Raw genomic sequence first — 9,249 nt, forward strand, 5'->3', positions numbered from 1 at the left:
TTGCGGGATGCGACAGCGTAGTCTGGTGTAAGTAACTTCCAACTGCCGAGAAGTGCACCACTGTTTATTCCAGCAAAAACCTAGATGCTGAAAGTCTGTAGATGGTTTCAGCGGTAAGTTGCTTAAATCATTTTGCAAACAAAATTTTCTGTATCTCGATGCAGTGACGTAAGAAGTATCCGGTAAAACAGGGATCAAAGGCCCACTTAGAGACGTTCTTGCTAATAAATCGGCCATTTCGTTTAGATATAAACCGCGGTGTCCAGGAACCCACAGCAAGTTAATTTTTTGTAAACTTTTAGGGACTAAATTGTGAAACAAGCTAAGGAGAGCTGCATTCGTTTCCGTGGAAAGCGACACACATACCGATAGAGAATCTGTAACTACGACAGCTGTTGATTGATTTGCAGGAAGTTTACGTAGCGCTAGGACAATGGCCAATAATTCTGCTATGAAAATAGGTGTGTAATCTGGAAGACGAATAGAGAAGGACCAATTAAGAGAAGGAGAGAAAATGCCTACGCCAGCCTTCTCTTCGGACTGTGAAGCATCAGTGGCTATGATATTGTTTGTTTCCAGGTGAGAGAGGTAATCTTGTAACTGATCATTTAAATATTGGTATGGCATTAGTTTTGCATTTGAGGGGAAAATATCGTCAAATTCTATCTGGAGGCTTCTTTTTGATTGACTTGTTGGTTGAATGTGTTGAATTTGTACATTCAATGGTGATAGCAGTGCCTGTACGAATACGATCTGAGGGGTGTGTAATCGCGACCAATGACTATTAAAGAATAAACTTGGTTCGTTAATAAAAATATACATAGGTCTTCTTTGAGGAGATTCGTAAATTCTTAAATACGTTTGGACTGTAAGCATCCTCAATCTGCTTTTTAAGCTTGGCATTCGTGCTTCCATATACAGCACGGTGTTGGCAACAAACTTAGGGAGTCCAAGGCACAATCGCAGAGCTTCCCTTTCTAATATTATCAGAGGTTGAATTTTATAAGCTGGGCTACCAGAAAACAAGACACTTCCAAATTCCATGATCGGTCGGACATACATTTTATATATCATAATTAATGTATGCCTTCGCAGCCCATATCGTTGATGACTGATCTTACGTAGCCATCCCACGGCACGAGTTGCCTTAGACGCAACTCTTTCAATGTGGCTTCTCCAGTTTAGTGACCCATCATACGTGATTCCCAGGTATTTAAGGCAATTCACTTGGGGAATGAACTCTTGACGATACACCAATGAAATATTAATGGGAACATCTAAAGGAAAGACAAGAAGAGCACTTTTTCTAACGTTCAGAGACATATGTATATTAGCAATCCAGGTTTCAAGCATGCATAAGTAATTTTGTAACGATTGATACAGTGCATTTAGATCATCATTGGACGCGAAAAAAGCGATGTCATCGGCATAAACGTATACATGAATGTCATGGAGCGAAGGGATGGAGCTTAAAAATATATTAAATAAAACAGGAGATAACACTGATCCTTGTGGTACTCCGCGTTTCTGTCTATACCTTGACGATGAACATCCGCTTTGAAAACAATAAAATTCTCTTTCCCTTAAAAATTCTGCAATCCACGCCGTGATGTATTTCGGAAACCTGTACATCTCTAGCTGCTTTATCAGAAGTCCATGTTCCACTGAATCATAAGCTTTAGCTAGATCTAAAGTCACCAATGCTGAATATTCTCGCCTACGACGTGCAAGTAGTACTCGACTCTCTAGATCTATGTGCGCACACCATATCGAGCACCCTGATATAAAGCCAATTTGACTGGGGCTAAGTATTGAGTTTTCAGCTATGTATGTCGTCATGCGGCTATTCAAAATTCTTTCTATTAGTTTAACCAAGTTGGATGTGAGAGAAATTGGTCTAATATTATCTAAATAATATCCACCTCCATGTTTTTTGAGTATCGGAATTACCTTAGCAATTTTCCATTCTGAGGGTATCCAGGCATTTTTTAAAGAATAATTTACCATATTCAAAATTTCGTGCGGAGACAATTCATACAGAATTTTTATCACAGCTGTGGTAACTCCATCTGGTCCTGGTGCTGAAGAAGGCAGAGAGCGAACAACAGCCGCCAATTCTTGAAACGTAACTTCCTTAAATTCTTCTAGCGGTAGTGATTTCAATTGGTATGGTGGAACTATTGAAGAAAACCTATCTTCTAGGCCCTTTCCAATATTTTCCAATAATTCGGACAATTCGCGTGGCGAGAGGACGAAAGAGTCAATATTTGCTGGAACCGGAATCATCTTTCGTGAGCGTAAAAATCTAAAAAGGGCTTTCTTGTTTTTAGAATTAGAGAGATAAGTTGATTTATTCTCGTCATACTCATGTTTGGCTTTAGCTATCGTACGCTTGAAAGATGCAGCAACGAATTGGTAATCACTCCAATTTTTCGGACATTGATTACAGAGAAGTTTCTTCCAAGCAGCTTTCCGTTTTCGGTGAGCCCGCGTGCATTCTGAATTCCACCAGGGGCTAAAAGATTTACCTGTGGCGGAGTTTAAATTAAAAGCTGAACTCTTTAAGGAACGTTTTAAAACTGCACATAGACTCATAGCCCTAATATCCTTTTGCATATTCATACGGGAGAGCATCGTAGACTTCAACTCCTTTTGAAGTTTGTCATAATTTACAAATGTGATATGTTTACTGCTGAGGGGAATCACAGGGAAATCAATCTCAAATATAATAGGAAGGTGGTCGCTGTTGGTTGCACAGTCTATAGTTTTCCACGAGGATATAGTTAAAGATGAGCTGGAAAAAGTGAGATCTAGAGCTGATTGAGAATGGCCGCGAACAAACGTAACAACTTTTGAATTTAGACAAGAAAGGTTATTGTCAAGAGTCCATTCCCACAGGCGTTTTCCACCCAAGTCAGTTTTAAACCCCCAAGACACGTGATGAGAATTGAAGTCACCAGCGAGTATTATGTCTTTTTTGCACGAAGCTAATGCGATGTCTAGGCATCGGGTATCCTGCACTCCTGCCGGGAAATATAAATTAACTAGGGAAAAAGGGGAGCAGTCTGGAAGTGTTATGTCTAATGCTAAAATTTCACATTCAGCAGACATGCATTGATACGATATCGTGGCCTTGTGACTAAATTTTGTTAAAATCAAGAAAGCAATGCCACCACCTCTAGAAGGGCGATCCAAACGAAATAATCGATAATTTTTTAGGAAAAACTTTTGATCATTTGAGAGCCAGGTTTCTTGTAATACAATTATGTCTGGGGAAAATTCAGAAGAAATATATGATAAATCTGTAGCAGCAGAAGCAATCGAACGGCAATTCCACTGTAAGATTTTTAGAGAGCCTATGGTGAAGATAGAACGGTGGCGGAGACCGCCTGCTCTAAAATGCTATCTTTCAAGAAGTCTTTCTTGGAAAGATTCTCTTTTACAAATTTTTTAGGTTTTGACTTAGGGGAAATTTTGGGGGGAGGAGATCTGGTGCGTTTCATACTCTTAAGTTCCATGTCTACATCCTGAAATTCTTCATAATCATCTGTTAGGGGTGCTGGTTCCGTCTCTACACGAGTAGAAGGTCCTGCGCAAGGAGAGTTAGGTACTGGGTTGGGTGACGATGTTTGGTTTGGACCTAGATTTAGAATATTTGGAACTTGGCATGCTTGAACCTGGGTAGAGGTGGTGTTAATGAGCTGCGCCAGCTGACTAGACAGCATTTGTGCCAAGGACTCAAAAATAGTTGTCGCAAGTCGTTCCATGGCCTTTTCTGTAGCCTTCTCTACTGCCTCTGCTATGGCCTTGGATACAGAAATATCTAAGGCAGCGGGTTGACGAGCTGTTACACCTGCATAGCCCTGGGTTCTTCCTTGAACCTCAATAAACGCTTCTCTACGTGAGCATCGCCTGCGTTCCACCACTTCAAGAATTCTCAATTCTTGCTCCTTCGCCGTGCAGTTCGAATAGTCGGCCGCGTGAGCTTCGTGACACAGACAACATTTTTCCTCCTGAGATTTACAGTCTGTGCTGTCGTGATTTTCTCCACATAGTCGGCATCGAGTGACAGACCTGCAGCCTTTTATGCTGTGCCCGTAACGCCAACATTTCGAGCACTGTAGTGGTCGTGGAGTTAGTGGCTCTACTTTGTATATTAGGGGCCATGCCTTAATTTCAGATGGACGGGCTGTTCCCGCGAACGTAACAATGACCGATTCCGTAGGCGACTTCTTGTTCTCGATAATTCGGCTGCATCGGTATACAGAAACAGCACCAGCAACTGAAAATAAGTCTAATACCTCTGATGGGTCCAGGCTCGCGTCGACACCGCGAACTAAGCCTTTCGAGCAAGCAAGGTGTGCTGGAATAAGCGGGCTCACCGGATTTGATGCAAATTCGGAACAGTTGAGAAGTTCTTGAACACATTCCTGGTCTGATGAGCAGCACAGAATACCACCGCGACCAAATTGACGGACCTCGGTGATCTTCTGGAAGTGGGTGGTGGCCTTTCGAAGCTCCACTTGAATGGCTTTCGGGTTTTTCATTTGAATTGATCCCCCATTGGTAGGTACTAGAGCCACAGGGACAATCCTGTTGCCACTGCTTAAAAATTTGTCTATCGGCCACTCTCGAGCCGGGAGAGAAGCTAGCCAAGGGGAATGCCCTTGACCGGGAGAAGAGAGAGACATCAGGTTAGTCTGACTGGCTCGCAACACACTAAACTAGAAGGTGAAAAAAGAAACGATATAAAACTCAAAATAAAAACGAAAACTCCAAACAAACAGTATAATACCGCCGCCCGATACTTGACCACACCGACTTAGGACATGGTCACGTTCACTGATCCAGGAACCAGAGAAAAGGCGGTCAGCGTCCGAGCAGGTCAGCTGGGGAGGCTAGATCCACGCTCTCCAAGCCAACCTCTCCTTCTTTCTCTTCATTAAAATCTACTACTCCTTCTCCTATAGTGCCTGTCCTTATAATCTACTTCTTTACCCATCTTTTTAATGAGATTGGCATCCCTTGGGAACGTCACCAAGTTTGTGGCATGGCGCGTGAGACGGATGGTCGTAAACAGGAGAACTCCCTGTGCAGCTGAGGCCGATGAAACTCACACGTTCGAGTCTGTCGCAGTTCTTGTAGTTCACGGCAGGGCACGTCTTCCTTCTGCTCTTGCACATTCTAAATAGTTCGAATCCTCCCCCAGTCCACTACATTTTCAGGCATGGAGTGGCGCCTGACGCCGGAAAAAAAATGCCGAGCTAGTGGGGCTAAACATGTCCGGGTGCAACCAAATTAATATGTCGGCCCGTATCTCGCCGCTTTCACGCCAACTTGGCTCATTGTGTATGTGCCACTGGGTATGTGCCGCTCGCCAATTTTTAAAAATCCTTCAAAATTTCACCGGTGCCGGACAGAATCCAGCCCCCGTCACACTGAATCTTCAAGCGAGATGCCGCTGCGTGTCTATACAGAATTTAGATGGAATGGACCTCTTACAACAAGCAGTCTGCACACTGCACACCAGGGGCCGCCACGGGCGCACTGCCATTGAACGCCTTCTGAGTCTGGAGCAAGCAGGCATCAACCGCCGCTCGCTTAGTACTATTTATAATGTGCAAGAGGAGAAGGAAGACGTGCCCTGTCGTGAACTGCAAGAACTGCGACAGACTCGAAGGTGTGAGTTTCATCGGCCTCAGCTGCACAGGGAGTTTACGACCATCCGTCTGACGCGCACCTTTCCGCAAGGCGAGCGCAATCCGCCACTGCTCGATCGGCAAACCGTCTGACCTCTCTCTCCCTATCTCTCTCTATTATATATATATATATATATATATATAGCGAGAGAGAGAGAGAGAGATGGATAGATAGACGTTTCGATTTGAGGTCCTCGGCAAGGATAGATCCACCTATCGAAACGGCGGTCAGCCTTTCTAAGGCTGACCTTATTCCTGTCTGTAACTTTTATACCACAATGTACATTTGTAGGCCCCCTACTTGTTTTTGAATTACATTATGATAAAAAGCCTTTGTTTAAGCTTAGTGGGCCTTCCTAATTTGGTTGCACCTGGTCTAGTTTAGCCCCGCTAGCTCTCGGCATTTTTTTTGCCGGCGTCAGGCGCCACTCCATGCCTGAAAATGTAGTGGACTGGGGGAGGATTCGAACTTGCGACCTTCACGTTAGAAGCCCGGTGTTCTACCTCTGCTCCACGCCACCACTTTCAACAAAGCTTCTACAAAGGCACTTCCTCACCAGAACAGGAATTGGCCTCCCTGGTGAAGTATTCGGCCACTACCTCTCTCATGACTCCTAGTCCTAGCATTAACAATTAACCCATGGCCCTCAATCCCCAGTGGCTGTGGAGCACCTGACCAAGGCGGCGGTCACACCTGCGACGGGGCAGAGGGTGCTAAGAATCTCTGGGTCCGGACAGGCCGCCACTGGAAACTGAACCTGGCAACGTTCAACACGCGCACCCTCTCGGGTGAGGCTAGCTTAGCAGGGCTGTTTGAAGAATTCTCAGGTATTGCTTGGGATATTATTTACCTTAGTGAGGTTAGAAGAACTGGTGAGGCTTATACAGTGCTGCCTAAGGGCCACGTCCTCTGCTACAGAGGTGTTCCAGAGAAGAGAGAATACGGGGTAGGATTTCTAGACAGAGCGGGCAACATTGATGAATGCTACAACATTAATGAGAGGGTAGCAGCCGTCGTAATCAAGCTAAATAGGAGATATAGAATGAAGGTAGCACAAGCCTACGCTCCAGCCTCCAGTCACGATAATGAAGAAATAGAACAGCTTTCAATGAAGATGTTGAATTAGCTATGAGGAAGGTGCAAAATCTGTATACTGTTGTCATGGGCGACTTCAATGCAAAAGTGGGGGAAAAGCAGGCTGGTGAGCAAGGAATTGGCAACTATGGCATCAATTCTAGAAACCCTAGACGTGAGATGTTGGTAGAATCCGCGGAAATGAATAGGCTCCGAATAATGAATACCTTCTTCAGGAAGCTTCGCAGCAACGGGAAGTGGACCTGGAAAAGCCCTAATGGCGAAACAAGGAATGAAATAGGTTTCATAATTTCTGCCGATCCCAGCATAGTGCTGGATGTAGAACTGTTAGGTAGAGTAAAGTAAAGTTCTTCTTCTTTCTGGGGTTTTACGCGATAAAACCACGTCCCAAAAAAACGCGACAGCCCAATAAAGTTCACTCACTCACTCACTCACAGCAGGGTAAAGTGCAGTGACCATACGTTAGTGAGGCCTAGAATTTCTCTCAATTTTAAGAGAGAAAGATTAAGATTAGTCAAGTAGAAACAGGCCAACCTAGATACAATGAGGGTAAAAGTGGACCATACAGGTTGGTGCCCGCAAACAAGTATATGCAGGCAATCAATGGAACTGTATCTAGGCTGACCTCAGAAGCAGCAATTGAACTTGAGGGACGGCACCAAGGCAACCAATAGATAAGCTCTCCCAAGTAACAAAGGACCTAATAAAGAAATGACAAAGCATGAAAATGTCGAACTCTAGACTAGAGATCAGATAGGATTCGTTGGAACTGTCAAAACTGATCAACAAGAAGAAAGTAACGGATATTCAAAACTAAAATGTGGGAAAGATTGCGGAAGCAGTAAAAAATGGACTCAGCATGAAATCAGAGAGAAGAAAACTTGCCATGGCACAAGGCAAGATGTATGCACTCAAAGATAAGCAGGGTAATATCATCAGCAATTTCGATTATATGGTAAAAGCAGCGGAAGAATTCTATACTGACATGTGCAGTCACCAAAGTAGTCAGGCTACCTTAATTTGAAGTAGTGATGAACAGGATACAGAGGCTCCTTCTATAACTAGCGATGAAGTTAGAAGGGTCTTGAAAGACGTGACCCGGGAAAAAGCGGCAGGAGACGATGGAATAACAGTCGATGCTTACGAAAAGCTTGTCGCCCTTTATACGCAATGCCTCACAACTTCAGGCGTACCAGAGAACTGGAAGAATGCCAACATTATACTAATCCATAAGAAGGGATACATTAAAGAATTGAAGAATTATAGGCCCATTAGCTTGCTTTCAGTATTCTGTAAAACATTCACCAACATAATTTCCAATGGAATAAGGGCAACACTTGACTTCAGTCAACCAAGAGAACCAGCTGGATTCAGGAAGGGATACTCTACGATGGATCACATCCATGTCATCCATCAGGCAGTCGATAAATCTGCGGAGTACAATCAACATCTCTATACGGCTTTCATAGATTATGAAAAGGCATTTGATTCAGTATAGATACCAGCAGTCTTAGATGCATTGCATAATCAAGGAGTACAGGAGGCATACGTGAATATCTTGGCAAATATCTAAGAAGATTCCACAGCTACCTTGGGCGCACCGTATCTTGAAAGCGATCTGCAACACGGCTCCTACCTTTGTATGCGCTGTGCCTTCGCCGCTCAGTTTCCGTTGAAGCGATAGACCGCATGAACCTTCGCTGGCTGCTGCTGGTGCGTTTGCTCACGCCAGCGTTTTGACAGCGGTTGTGTGCGGTCACACAAACAACGCGGAGAACTGTTGTCGACGGCGGCGGCGTTTTGCCCGCGTTCGCACCGAACGCGCGCGGCGTTGGTGACGTGTTTATGAAGAACGTGCCAACCTTTGCCGTACACCCTATGGCGGTGTACCGTAGCGACCATAAGGCCATGGCCCCTGTGGTCACTAAATAAATAAAAAACACTGGATCATATATATTTCATATTCTTTAATAGTTCAAATAACCAATTTCACCATCACATCTTAATAGTCATAATTGGAAATACATAATTCCCACCATAGTACAGCTTCGCTGGTCTTTCATTTCCACCCCAGTGGAAGGGCTGACAGTTTTTTTATGATTAAACAAAGAATAGTGCTTGAGGTTTAAGTATGTAACACAAATTTATCGCTAGTTAAAGCATTAGTTTTGTTGAGGTTATACACAAGAATATTGACCCTTTTCACGGACCACTTTGTTTTAGAGAAAGGAGATGGCGCTTTCGGCGGCGCACCGCACGTGGCCTCAGCGATCTCGCACAAATACGAAACCATTACGGCTTCTGCCTTTCTTCTGTGCCATCAGCTGTCGTAAAAACAACTGAGTTTTCGCTAAGGTACTGTACTCCAATCATGCTGGATTGAATCCGTGGGCTGAAGAGGTGTACAGTAGCTGGCTGCGAAAATAGTGACTGGAATATTAGGGAATGGAATGA

This window comes from Dermacentor silvarum, chromosome 10 (assembly GCF_013339745.2).
Source record: "Dermacentor silvarum isolate Dsil-2018 chromosome 10, BIME_Dsil_1.4, whole genome shotgun sequence".
In the NCBI taxonomy this organism is placed as follows: domain Eukaryota; kingdom Metazoa; phylum Arthropoda; class Arachnida; order Ixodida; family Ixodidae; genus Dermacentor; species Dermacentor silvarum.